At 37.6% G+C, this 12,183-nt stretch overlaps 1 pseudogene; it reads left to right on the top strand.

Annotated features, from left to right (window-relative positions):
- The first annotated feature begins 572 nt into the window (after nucleotides 1-572).
- Nucleotides 573-11,762, top strand: LOC134656585 (organic cation/carnitine transporter 2-like; annotated as a pseudogene).
- The last annotated feature ends 421 nt before the right edge of the window (nucleotides 11,763-12,183 follow it).

A 12,183-nucleotide genomic window follows, 5' to 3' on the forward strand; every position in this document is an offset into this window, starting at 1 on the left:
ATACAATATTCAATAATGGATTGAATAATGTGTGATCTTGGTTAATATAAATAATAATTGTTAATAGTGTTAATAATTGCTTGTATGTAAATTCAATGTTGACGTGTAAAAGTGCCCTTGTGGCCTATTTGCTGAATAAATGTTGAAGTTGAAGTAATAATTATAACGTTTTATTATCACTTGATCTGTTGATTGACTGAATAATCGAATATTAATAAGGTGTAATAAAATTTATATAATATGTTTTTATATGACCAACACATTTCGTCAGCATCTCAAAAGGACTTACGGTCCCGCTTGTTAACCTAATCCCACGTACTTATTGGTTTGTCTTATCAACCTAACTTAATTAATTAAACTACCAATTGATAGTTGTACATTTTTATTTAGATTGTAGTTCTAAGTATTATAACTAATTCTCTTAATGTTACTCTATAAATTTTCATACAAGTAACTAATTAAATATCTTTCAGTTACTATGTACTCAATTGTACTCAATAGCGTTTAATATTAAGTCAGATAACTAATTAAATTAAGCATTCAACTCGTTGTTCACCTCATTGGATGCTCCAATGAAGGAATTCCCCTCCGTCAGTTTAGCAATGAGCAAGGAGCCCGTGTACACGAGCGGTTACACGCGCGCGGGCGCTTTAGTTCGCGGGTATCCAGTGTAATCTGACCGTTAGGGCTGTAAAGTTTACGGTCCGTATAGTTCTGTAACCATGTATATTGCATCCTGAGTTAAGCAGATGCGTGTTTTTCTAGGACTGCAACTTTACATTCTACTCTTTCATATTTTTCACATTAACGTCTTTAATATTTAAGAGAATCCCACAGCTGGTCAGTTTCCTCGATATATCACTCGCCTCTGTTTCGAGCAATCGTTATTCGTTCACCAAACGATTTTGAATACAAAGTCGTCTCTATACGGATATCATTTGCGATCGTAACCTATTATTTTAGTCTTTGAATGTAGAACTGTGCTTGAATCTATTCATCAACTACAATGCTTTACCTACATGGAGTAGGCTTAGAACGCACTGCGATTAGATTCTTGCGGTTTCAGAAGTGTAACGTAAGACATGCTTCATACGCGCACGCACTTGCAAGTCTGAAACCGCAAGAAATTAATCGCAGTGCGTTCTAAGCCGTACTGGATTCCATTATTTTCCTTTCGCCCGTGCTCTGTAAGCGACGGGAATGTCTAGTATTAATTAAGTCGGTGGTAAGACGGCAGGTTTAGTGGTGTTACGCCTTGGACGGTGCTCGAGCATCCGACAGGGAAATGAGATGGTTTTAACAAACATTGTGCTTTGGGGAAATGCAGCTAAAAACGGCTAAAATCATTATCATAGCAATTTCTTAGGAAAAAATGAAAATAAATAGGTCTTCCTTAGTCAACCGACTAACGGCCACTTGCACCATACCACTTACCCGGGGTTAACCGGTTAGTTAACCATTGTCAAATTGTACTGGTAACCATGGTAACTCCAGGTTTAACCGGTAAACGGTGGGATGGTGCAAGAGGCGCTATCTTGAGAAAATCATAGGTTCACTTTGCTCCCCAACATTGGTTTCAGATACAAGTTTTATATTTAATTATTAATTTGGTGGTGTAGGTTCACCATTATAGTAGATAATTAAATTTATCCTTACCAAAAATAGAACTAACGTGTGGTTATTTCAGTTAAAGACGCCGGTGAATGATTAACATTAGCGTGTAGGGTTGGTCCTGCTCACGCATCATGAATCACCCTGTATAGTAAAATAAAAATTATATAAGACTTCAAAACAAAGTTATCTTCAACGCTCCAAAGCAAAGATTGCCAATTACACTGAAGTCCCTCTGGTAAACTACCGGGTAGAATCCGATATTGCCATTTGAATTCAGCTATTAGATTTCGTTTGCTTGATTTTACAGCTGAGCAACTCTGGGCCTCAATTTTCACGGCGCTTAAATTTCATTAAAATATTTGAATTAGTTAATAAAAATGTATTGATAGAATGAATATCAGTATAATTATCCCCAATTGTAAGTTTGTAACCTGGAGCCCAATTCAGATTTAACATGTTACGGTTATGATCTTAATTTGATACGACCTTGAAGATCGCTCACGCTGATTGGTGTACGCGAAATGAAGTGAAAGTCGTGCGTGAGATGCGCGTCAATCGCCAAGACGGTCGTCAAGGTCGTATCAAAGCAGTTACAATAAGACATTGTTAGATTAGAATCGATCTCCTGTATAATTTTATTCCTTTGTTTGGAAAGAAGAAGTTCCCGTGACTACTTTTGAGACCTTTGCAATAGAGACTTCAGTTTAGGGTGGTCGCGATTTATATACAGGTTGGAAAACATTGTGTCAGGCCCTCTGAAATTGAACCAAGCTTAATCATGATGGTGTATAATCAATAAGGTAGTGACAATTAAATTCTTGACTTCCACCTTTAGGCGCTTGTCCACTGAGACAAAGATGAATAGAGAGATGAAAGTAGGACACGTGAAAGTATCAATTAATAGCATACCATTGGTTGTAATTCACAACTCTTTTGCACTCCGCTGGATTGCTATTGGTTGATCTCGCACGTCTCTTCTCAGATGATAACAGCACACACACACACACACAAACACACACACATACACACACACACATACACACATACAGACACAGCGGCACAGTGAAAAGGCAGCCTTAATGTTTCGAATTTGATTTGGATTACAATGGTTGATCGCAGAATAGATGCCCCAACCTTAGATGAATGTAATTAGAGTTGGTGTTAGGCAATTTGTGCATCCTGTTGCAGGACAACACTACATGAACTCACCGGCAACTCATGGGCAACTCGGATGGATTAAGTCAAGTAAGTTATTCACTTTTAAGTTGCGTCTTTGAAGCACTCAATACGTACCTACTTGGATGACTAAGATAACTTTGCTTTGGTCACATGGGAAAGGCTTGCGTAAGGAAAAAGGAGGCTAGGACTACTGCTGAAGCTTTCATTTCATTTATTTATTTGCCATAAACTGCATAAAAATATGAAAACCGCAATTTTTTGTATGATTTTTGTAAAGCTAAATCGTAAAATGTTTTCATTGTCCTAATTGAATAAAATAATGTACAAGGCAAGGCAACTTAAACGCAGTAAGTAACTAGGTGTAGGTATTACTTACATTGAATTATCAGCAACGGTTCATATGTCAATAGCAAAGCACAGTGGGAGTTCCCGATGGTAACTCGATAAGTTACTCTTAGTTAAAGTGGTGGACCACAGGTATCGGGGCCACTGAGCTATTACAGAATACAAACGTTTATTTGCAAGAATACGAAGGTACATCCACCAACAGTTCCTAATGTCCAGTGGTAGTGCCCGATGGTAACTCGGTAAGTTACTCTTAGTTAAAGTGGTTGACCACAGGTATCGGGGCCACTGAGCTATTACAGAATACAAACGTTTATTTGCAAGAATACGAAGGTACAGCCACCAACAGTTCCTCTGTCCAGTGGTAGTGCCTGATGGTAACTCGGTAAGTTACTCTTAGTTAAAGTGGTTGACCACAGGTACCGGGGCCACTGAGCTATTATAGAATAGGAACGTTTATTTGCAAGAATACGAAGGTACAGCCACCAACAGTTCCTATATCCAGTGGTAGTGCCCGATGGTAACTCGGTAAGCTACTCTTAGTTAAAGGCCACAGGCAGCGGTCGACCACGGGCACCGGAGCCAGTTAGCTATTCCAGGTGCGTACAGTGCAGATGAGGCGAACGCTCGGCGAACGCTACCTTTAGTCCTATTTCGCAATTAAATTTAACAACCGAAATAGGAGATATAAATTTATGGAAATGCAAAAAAAAGAAAGGAAGAAGTTATTGGTAACAGATAGTCACCAAATTTTATTACAAAATTGGACCACGACGTGGCTCCACATTTTATTAAAATCTGAATTCGTAAACATCCCGGTGCTCAATGCCTAATAGTTCACACCCCGCTATCACCTTGCTAATGAAGTAACTTCAAAGATAACATGCAAGACTGTAAGTACGTGCTATAGTGACGAGCACTCGGACTTTTAAGTTGTACTTTATACTACCTTATTAATAATTTTAAAATTAATGAAAAACTAAAACATAGGGAGATAATAATCATTAAAACAGAATTTTATAATTCATTATACATACAATTAATTTTATCATCGAATTATTAACGTATTTTAAACGTAAAACATGTTTCCTGCCTAGGCAATCCTGCAGAGTTGTGTCAAATTATAGGGTCATTTCAGTTTTTACAGTTTCTATTTCAATTTTACCTTTTCCACCACTGTTAATTAATACTTACCCCCAGATCCCCACTGCTATCGAAGTATTATAACCCCGACGGCTCGCGAAATTATTTAGAGGTTCCCCTACAATGCTCGCTTCAAATATTTATCCCACTTTTCCCGGTTTCCTCGTTCGTCTATGCCGGAATTTATTTTTCAGCGACCCTGTAAGCCGTTATCCATTTAGCGTGATACAGGAACCACCTGTTCCGAAAAGATTTCAGTCGAGTCCCGATTAAGTTGCGGGGAAATTGAGTTTTGTGGTTTTTTAAGGTTGGGGGTTAAACGAATAGGCAATGGATTATCTGGTGGAAGTCTTGCTTGCTTTGGTTTGGTCACATTTTGAAAGGTTTTGAATTCTTTTAGTTTTTGTAGTTAAAACAATACAAGCGCGGAGTGGTTTATATATCAAGAAAGACAAAGAAATTGACGGTTTTTACGAGTTGGTAAAAGCGGAAATCAAATGGTGACGGTCTCAGGCGGAACATGAAATAAACATCTACACAATAGGTGTTGGACCAATTTTCGAAATGGTCAGTGATTTTTTTTAAATGCGTAAATTAATAGAAAAAGGAATATTTGGTCAAAGTCATTCGTGCACCCTCAGTTTGGTCAAGAAGATTGCATCGAATTGGGACTTCTTTCATTTCATGTTTTCTGCAGGTATCCAAAAAACAGGCGCGAAGTGGTTCACATCAAGGAAGAATGCACTACTGGTTATTAAGTATGGTTTGGTAAAAGCACATTATTATATTGTGGTAGGTATGTTGTTATGCCGATTTAAAATATATCATAAATTCACCAGTTATGATAAAGTTTTCACATAATATGTATAAATTTTCCCGTTTGAGTAGGTACATTTATCCAGTGGGGAACAGAGTAGGCATATTTTATTTTAGGTGGAATTTTTTGTATTATTTGAATGTTACATAAAACAAAACAGACCGACAATGAAGACACCAGATTTTAAATAAATAATTAGGTACATGGATGCACGAAAATGAATAAACAAATCCTCTCTTTTAGTGCAAACACTCCGCGGCGAAACGTAAACGAATTTAAAATTTTAAACAGTTTTATTTCACGCGCCGTAAATACTTAAGTTTATGTATACGCGTGTGAATACTCTCCAAGAATTACAGAATCGCCAGTAAGTTTATGCAAAGCGACGGATGCTGTAATCTACCGGACGAAGGATGCTCGTAATCCCCTAAATTTAATTCAAATTAGCACGGCGCCACTCTTGAGACCTCCTGTCTTATCTGCCATTACTACGGAGACAACCTCTTTGCAAGGAAATTGCGCTCAAGCGGAACAGAAAAAGCTCAAAGCCCTTTTATTATTTAAGTGATTACTTTTTGTTTATATTTTTGCCGCATTTTCCCCCCGAATTTCGTTGGTCTTGTGGTTGATTTGCTTTAAGAATTTCACCGTGCGGGAAATTATGCTTTGTTTGGCGTCCTAAGTGGTTTAAAGACATTCAGAGGGACTATAAAAATCGTATAAAAATATCATTCTAAGATTATATCAAACGACGACAAAATGGATCACGTCGATGGCTATCATTGGATAAACTCCAATTCCCGGAGTCGCATTATTCGATTTCGGAAAACACTCGAACAAAATTACAAAAGTCTCGGTAAAACGTCTTAAGTCCAAATTTCTTCTAATGCTTAGCGAACTTAATCTTCATTTCTCTTGTCACTTTATCTATCCTATACGATTCCAATCTAAAATTGGAAAACTCAATGTAAAATCTTACCGAAATCTCGTTTGATTTGCACAAATTAAACGTCTAATGCATACATACTTCGATATTTTAGAACACGAGTATGTTTCGATATTATTTCTAAAATACGCTCGGCAAGGCAATGAGATGGTAAATTGTATTTTCCCGTTCGACATACGTTAGTGAGGAACATGTGTGCTTGTCAAATTGAGTATGATGGATGTGTCGGGATAAAACGGTCCTGATAAGGCTCGCAATATGACGCGCACTGACATCGATCCTAGAATAAACCCCCTGGGCTTAAGCGATTGTGTCCTTGCCATTTGTTTTGTTGTTTTTAATGGTAAGTAACAGTATGAAATTTCGTTATGTTGCGAGTACATTTTTTAAAACATTCGTTAGACAGACGTGAGAATTTACGCACGGATTTATAATCGCCTCGTAACAAACAGAATTTTCATTACATTTCAACTTTATTCTAACTGATAATAATTATACAGATCAGTTATCAGAGTTTTTTTTTAAGGCAGGGTTATGCCGATTTTGTCGTATTTTCAACCTACTCGGGACTTAATCGTGTTTAATTGTATTAAAATTGAAAATAAGTAGGTATGTAATAAAATTAAGCATCTTCCTATGTTGTATTTAACTCTTACCTTATAGACTTAAAACTTTAGAGTAGGTATATAGCACGTATGTAGGTTAGAACAGAAGGAACCGAAATATTGTTTCGAACTGTCTCTATATATTATGCGTTTTGTTATTTTCGATGCTCTATGCTCCAAGCTTCTTTTAAGGATTTTTTCTACTCCCGTACCGTTATTTGTCATTTAAAAGGTAGTACACACACCTTTAAACCCCTATGTTATAGTTGTCAAGACAAGTCTTTAGTCTATTCCCCAAAAAAGTATTTGTGCATACATGCAGTATCTTTTTGGTACTTTTACGATACTTCGTGTAATCACCACTTAAAAAATATTGTATGAAATACATTGTTGCCAACCTAATTTTAATTGTCATCTCTGACAGATGAGTACTAAGTGCATTGCTGCCAATTTACAAAATATTCATTAGGTTCTATAGTAGAAACAATAAAATTGCTTCAGAAGTCAGAAACGCGCATGTAACACCCGTAATATAGCAAGATCCATAGACTACGAACACCGCTTAGCGTTGCTTGTTAGTCTCCATAGGCTACTGTGGCCAAAATCGAGAAAAAAAACTATCCAAAATTGAAATTTAACTAAGAGCAAGTACCAGGGCCTCATGAGTTACAAGAAGGTGTCGCTGACCAACCGGCCGTGGGGCGCGGGGCGCGGTTGGCCAAAATCGAGAAAAAAAACTATCCAAAATTATAATTTATAGTTGGTCAAACCAATTTGTCAGTAAATAGGAACAAAAAAAACTATTTTTATCCTTTTCTTTTGGGTGCTAGTACTAGTGTAAGACAAAGATAGTATGATTATCTCTGTCTATGTTTGAAATAAGACAGTCCTTTGACACACTATAACTAAGAGCAAGTACCAGGGCCTCATGAGTTACAAGAAGGTGTCACTGACCAACCGGCCGTGGGGCGCGGGGCGCGGTGGCCGGGTTTGGTTTGTTTACCTACATATATGTCCTATACGATTCCACTTGTTAAGTATTATTTTTCATGAATGAAAAATATTTGTTAATTTAACAATTTTTTTTCAAAGTGCTTGGTCGTAGAAAAAGTATTGTATGCAACGTTGTTTAACTGAGTCAAAAAATACTCGTGGCGTCTTTATTAACAATTTTCGGCTTCGCCTCAAATTGTTACTCACGCCACTCGCCTTTTTTGACCCCTCTTAAACAACGGTTGCATAAAATACTATAATAGACTATACCTACATATATGTAGAATGATCAAACAATTATAAATCCGGAAATATAATGACTCTTATTACCATGATAACTGGCCATGCATTACAACAGAAAACGATACTTAGAGTTTCCCGGTTCTTATTTTGTTCTTGGTTAAATATGAATACATATTTATGCATATTTAGTGGAAAGGAATGGGATTTCTCGAACGTCTAAATGATTTATTGGTGTCATAGCATAGTGAGAATATACGAGCTTCACCAAAGATGGATAGGAGCCCATTTAAATCGCGAACAAGACCAAGAGACGTGATCGTATTTGCATAACCCTAACATAAAATGCATACACACTATGAAGATAAGAAAGCGATAGGTTAGGCCTGTTTTAGTTTATCCTCTTGAGTATAAAACACGTATATCTTATAATAAAATTCTTGTTACCTGCATTTTTAGGTCGTAATTTTCTCTTATTTTTCTAAAACACCAAAGATTAATTAGCATTTAGAACATTTTGTTAGTTACACAGGGTGGATTTTCTTTTTGGGTCAGTGAGGGCAGCTACCAGATCCCGTGCTGCTACGAGAAGACCTTCCCTCGATTTCAAATTAATGAAGATTGGCTGTTACATATTTTGGAAAAAACATACAGGGTGCGAGAATAAGGTTATTTTTGACAAACTTTTTTTTTGATGCCAATCGATCCCATTCCTATTGAGGATCAAAAGCTTGTATGGAAGCAAAAAAAGAATTCCGACTAGAAAAGCCACAAATCGAGGAAAACTTTTCCCATACAATTTGTATGAAAATGAAAACTTTTATTTTTCACATGCTATTTTTGTATGCCAATCGATTCCATTCCTATCCAGTATCAATAGTTTCCTAGGGGTCAACTTACGGTAATGTACTAAAAAGCCACGACCTTTTTCTCACACCCTGTATGTTTTTTCCAAAATCTGTAACCGGCAATCTCCATCGATTTGAAATCGAGGGAAGGTCTTCTAAGACCAATTTCGCGTAGCTGTACGGGATCTGATAGCTGCCCTCACTGACATAAAAAGAAAATCCACCCTGTACTGTATATTAGAAATATAAATGTTTCTTTGCCTGTTTTACAATCAGTATTCAGTGGACATAAAGCCAACATGCAAAATGTTTGTAGTTTGTAGACTTAGTTATCCGCAAAACTGAACTCCAATGGAAGCACATGCATATTATGCAAACGTATATTTATTGCGTGATAGAGGCAAGATAAAGCATCTCTCAGAATGTCACGTTTGCTCCGGACAAGTTAAATTAGGACTATTTTTACAATCAATTATTTTACTTGCCTAGGAGTACGATTCTAATTTAACAATTTGGTGTGGTTTTGATATGACCTTGACAATCGTCTTAGTGACTAACGCGCAACGACTTTTACTTTATTTCGTGCATGCACCAATCAGCGTGAGCGATCTTCAAGGTCGTAAAACAGTAATAAATTGTTAAATCTGAATTGGATTTGGTTTTAGCTTTTCACTAATATAGGAGCTTGAAATAAATTTGGTACACCTATTGATGAAATAACTAGTAATACCTACGTACAATGTTCCTATGGTTGTGGTACTGTATCAATTTCCATAGAATTTCCGAAATTGTAGGTATCTTGTTTCGAAGTTGGCAGGTCTCCATACGCGAGGAAACCCAATTTAAGATCGCGTGGTTTTGTGCTTGTTGAGTTTTGTATTGGAATACCAAGTATTTTTTTCCTAGACAGATGTAATTTTAAGTCATAAATTTATAAATTATTTGTATACTTACTTGAATTAACCTAAAGTGCTACTGTGTTTATAGGTTGCATGACCAATAGAGATTTCTCACCGCCCACGCCCACATAGTGCATCTTCTAAAGCCCAGCTCTCCTATGTAAAAGCTAAAGAAGTCTACCGAGAAGAGGCCAACCCTTACACGGGCAGATCAGGTAGGTATATTAAGAAGACTATTTCCTCCCGAGTAAGGAACCAGTAGGGCTGCAGTCTTTTGCAAGGAACTTCCCAAGTACTGATCCAGATTCGAGTGAGCTCAAATTTCGCTATCCCTCTATTTTTACCGATATACTTCTTTTAACATGCGCGTCTCCTCCTCTCCAGGTGATAGTGGTGGTCTATCTTTTTTAGTTTGGAAAATTCCTGCGCTGCAAACGTTTGTAACCCTAGATACGGTACCCACCCAATGCTTTATTTATTTATTTATTTGCACAACTCCGATTGAAATCCGTGAACCTTCCATTCAAAACTCTTTGTTTCCATTCTGAATGCGCTCCATTGTGTCTGTGCTGTAATTGCAATCGCTTACAGAGCGCAAGATACTTTCATGTTCAGAAAAACCATTATAAGCAAGCTCACCGATTACGCATAGTAGTTAAATATCGCGAGGTCACGTTAGTGGCAGCTAAACTCCCGCCTAGTTATACAAGCAATTGAAATGAGACCTCAGTATCCGCGGGTGTCTTTTTGCTAAGCGCGGTACAATGCATACATTGTGGTGAACGTTGTGTTACTTAATATGTTACTGTGAGGAAGAGGTACATTTTTAACCTGGGAATATCTATTTATATATTTAAAATTTAATCGGGCAACAAGGACCATATTCTCTATTTACTTGCTAGATGAAAGCCCCAGGTGGCTTAATTCTAGCAAATGGAAAGAAAACCGAAGCAGTAAAGATAATAAGAAACGCAGCTAATCTAAATAAAATGGAAATAGAAGAAAACTTAAACATAAATAATATTTATTATGAAAAGGATGTAATGCCGAGCTTTACAACAGTAATAAAATATACATTCACATCGCCGTCTTTACTGAAACGATTTGTCGTTTGTGTTAATGGTGGACTGCAGCCACTCTTGTAAATTTTGGAATTATTGTCTATTCAACATTATTAGGAGGCAAAGGATATTTAAATTTTGGCTTCTCGTCTGTCATGAAATTGCTGGGTAATCTTTGCACGGGACCTATTATAAATAAGTTTAACAGAAAAGGTCCTTTGATATTCTGCTTTGTAGCGTGCGCTGTTTTTTGTGCTGGACAACCATTTTTACCAAAAAGTAAGCCAAATCCTTATATTTGTCTGTGCAATGTAGGTGCAGCACCTTAAAAGCCCGACTATTTTTTTCAGATCGCTATTGGCTCCAGATAACCAACTACATGGTGGGCTTCCTATTGTCATGTACAAACTTTAGTATTGTCTACGTGTTTACATCTGAACTCTTTCCAACGCAATCAAGAAACTCTATGCATGCGCTGTGCTCGTCCATCGGAAGAATTGGGGCTATGACAGCCCCACAGACACCTTTACTGGTAATTAAATATATATTTAGTTTCTTTAAACTTTATCGTATCTTTAATTTTATCGTGATCATATTTTAACCATTGTCACAGAATAAGTAATAGTATTATCATACAGAACGGACACGCACCGCCCCGCCCCGATTCGGATTACCTCGCCCCGCGACTGGCCGTGACATGAATGTGTGCGTAAGTCGCTCTACTGAGAGCATGTCAGGATTTCGTCAGAAACTCAATGACGCGTGTACAGACGTGCCGCGCACACATGTAAACGCAAATCATTTTTGATGTATGGCGTGTCCGCCCTGTGCCATTGTGACAATAAATAGTCATTGTTTTTCAATTGAAGGTGCATTAATATTTTGTTCTTTGAAGATGGTGTACTGGTCCGGTCTGCCGACACTGACGTTCGCTGTGGTATCCCTGACCGCGGAACTCGTGAGGCTGCTCGTACCAGACACAACGGACCAATGTCTGCCGGACACAGTTCGCGAGGCGGAGAAAATGGAAACAAAATATTTTACAGAAGATCGTTCTCATCCCAACATGTAACAAAATCCAGAGGAAACATATTAACTTCTTTAGTGTTTTAGTTTTAGTTAGGTAGGTATCGATGGGCGGATGTGGTGGACGCGGATTCACGTGAGCTCCTGGTTGCTCCAGCCAGCCTATTATGGATAGCTTTATCCATCTTTATCCACGTGATAAAATAACTGTCACTGTTTAACACCGTGGGAAAGAAAGTGACGGACACCGTTTTATCACGCTGTCACGTAGACAAGAACGACCATCATATCCGTACAGGTTGCTACGCTGCTAAACGAATCAGCTACTTAGAGTTTCGTTTAAGTATCTTTATGCTTGCATAAACCAAATGGACCGACAATCTTTATCAATGTGAGTTGGTGGTAATCCCAATAAGGGCTAGTTTACCCTCTGGGTTGGAAGGTCAGATGGCAGTCGCTTTCGTAAA

The sequence above is a fragment of the Cydia amplana genome, chromosome 18 (genome assembly GCF_948474715.1).
Source record: "Cydia amplana chromosome 18, ilCydAmpl1.1, whole genome shotgun sequence".
In the NCBI taxonomy this organism is placed as follows: domain Eukaryota; kingdom Metazoa; phylum Arthropoda; class Insecta; order Lepidoptera; family Tortricidae; genus Cydia; species Cydia amplana.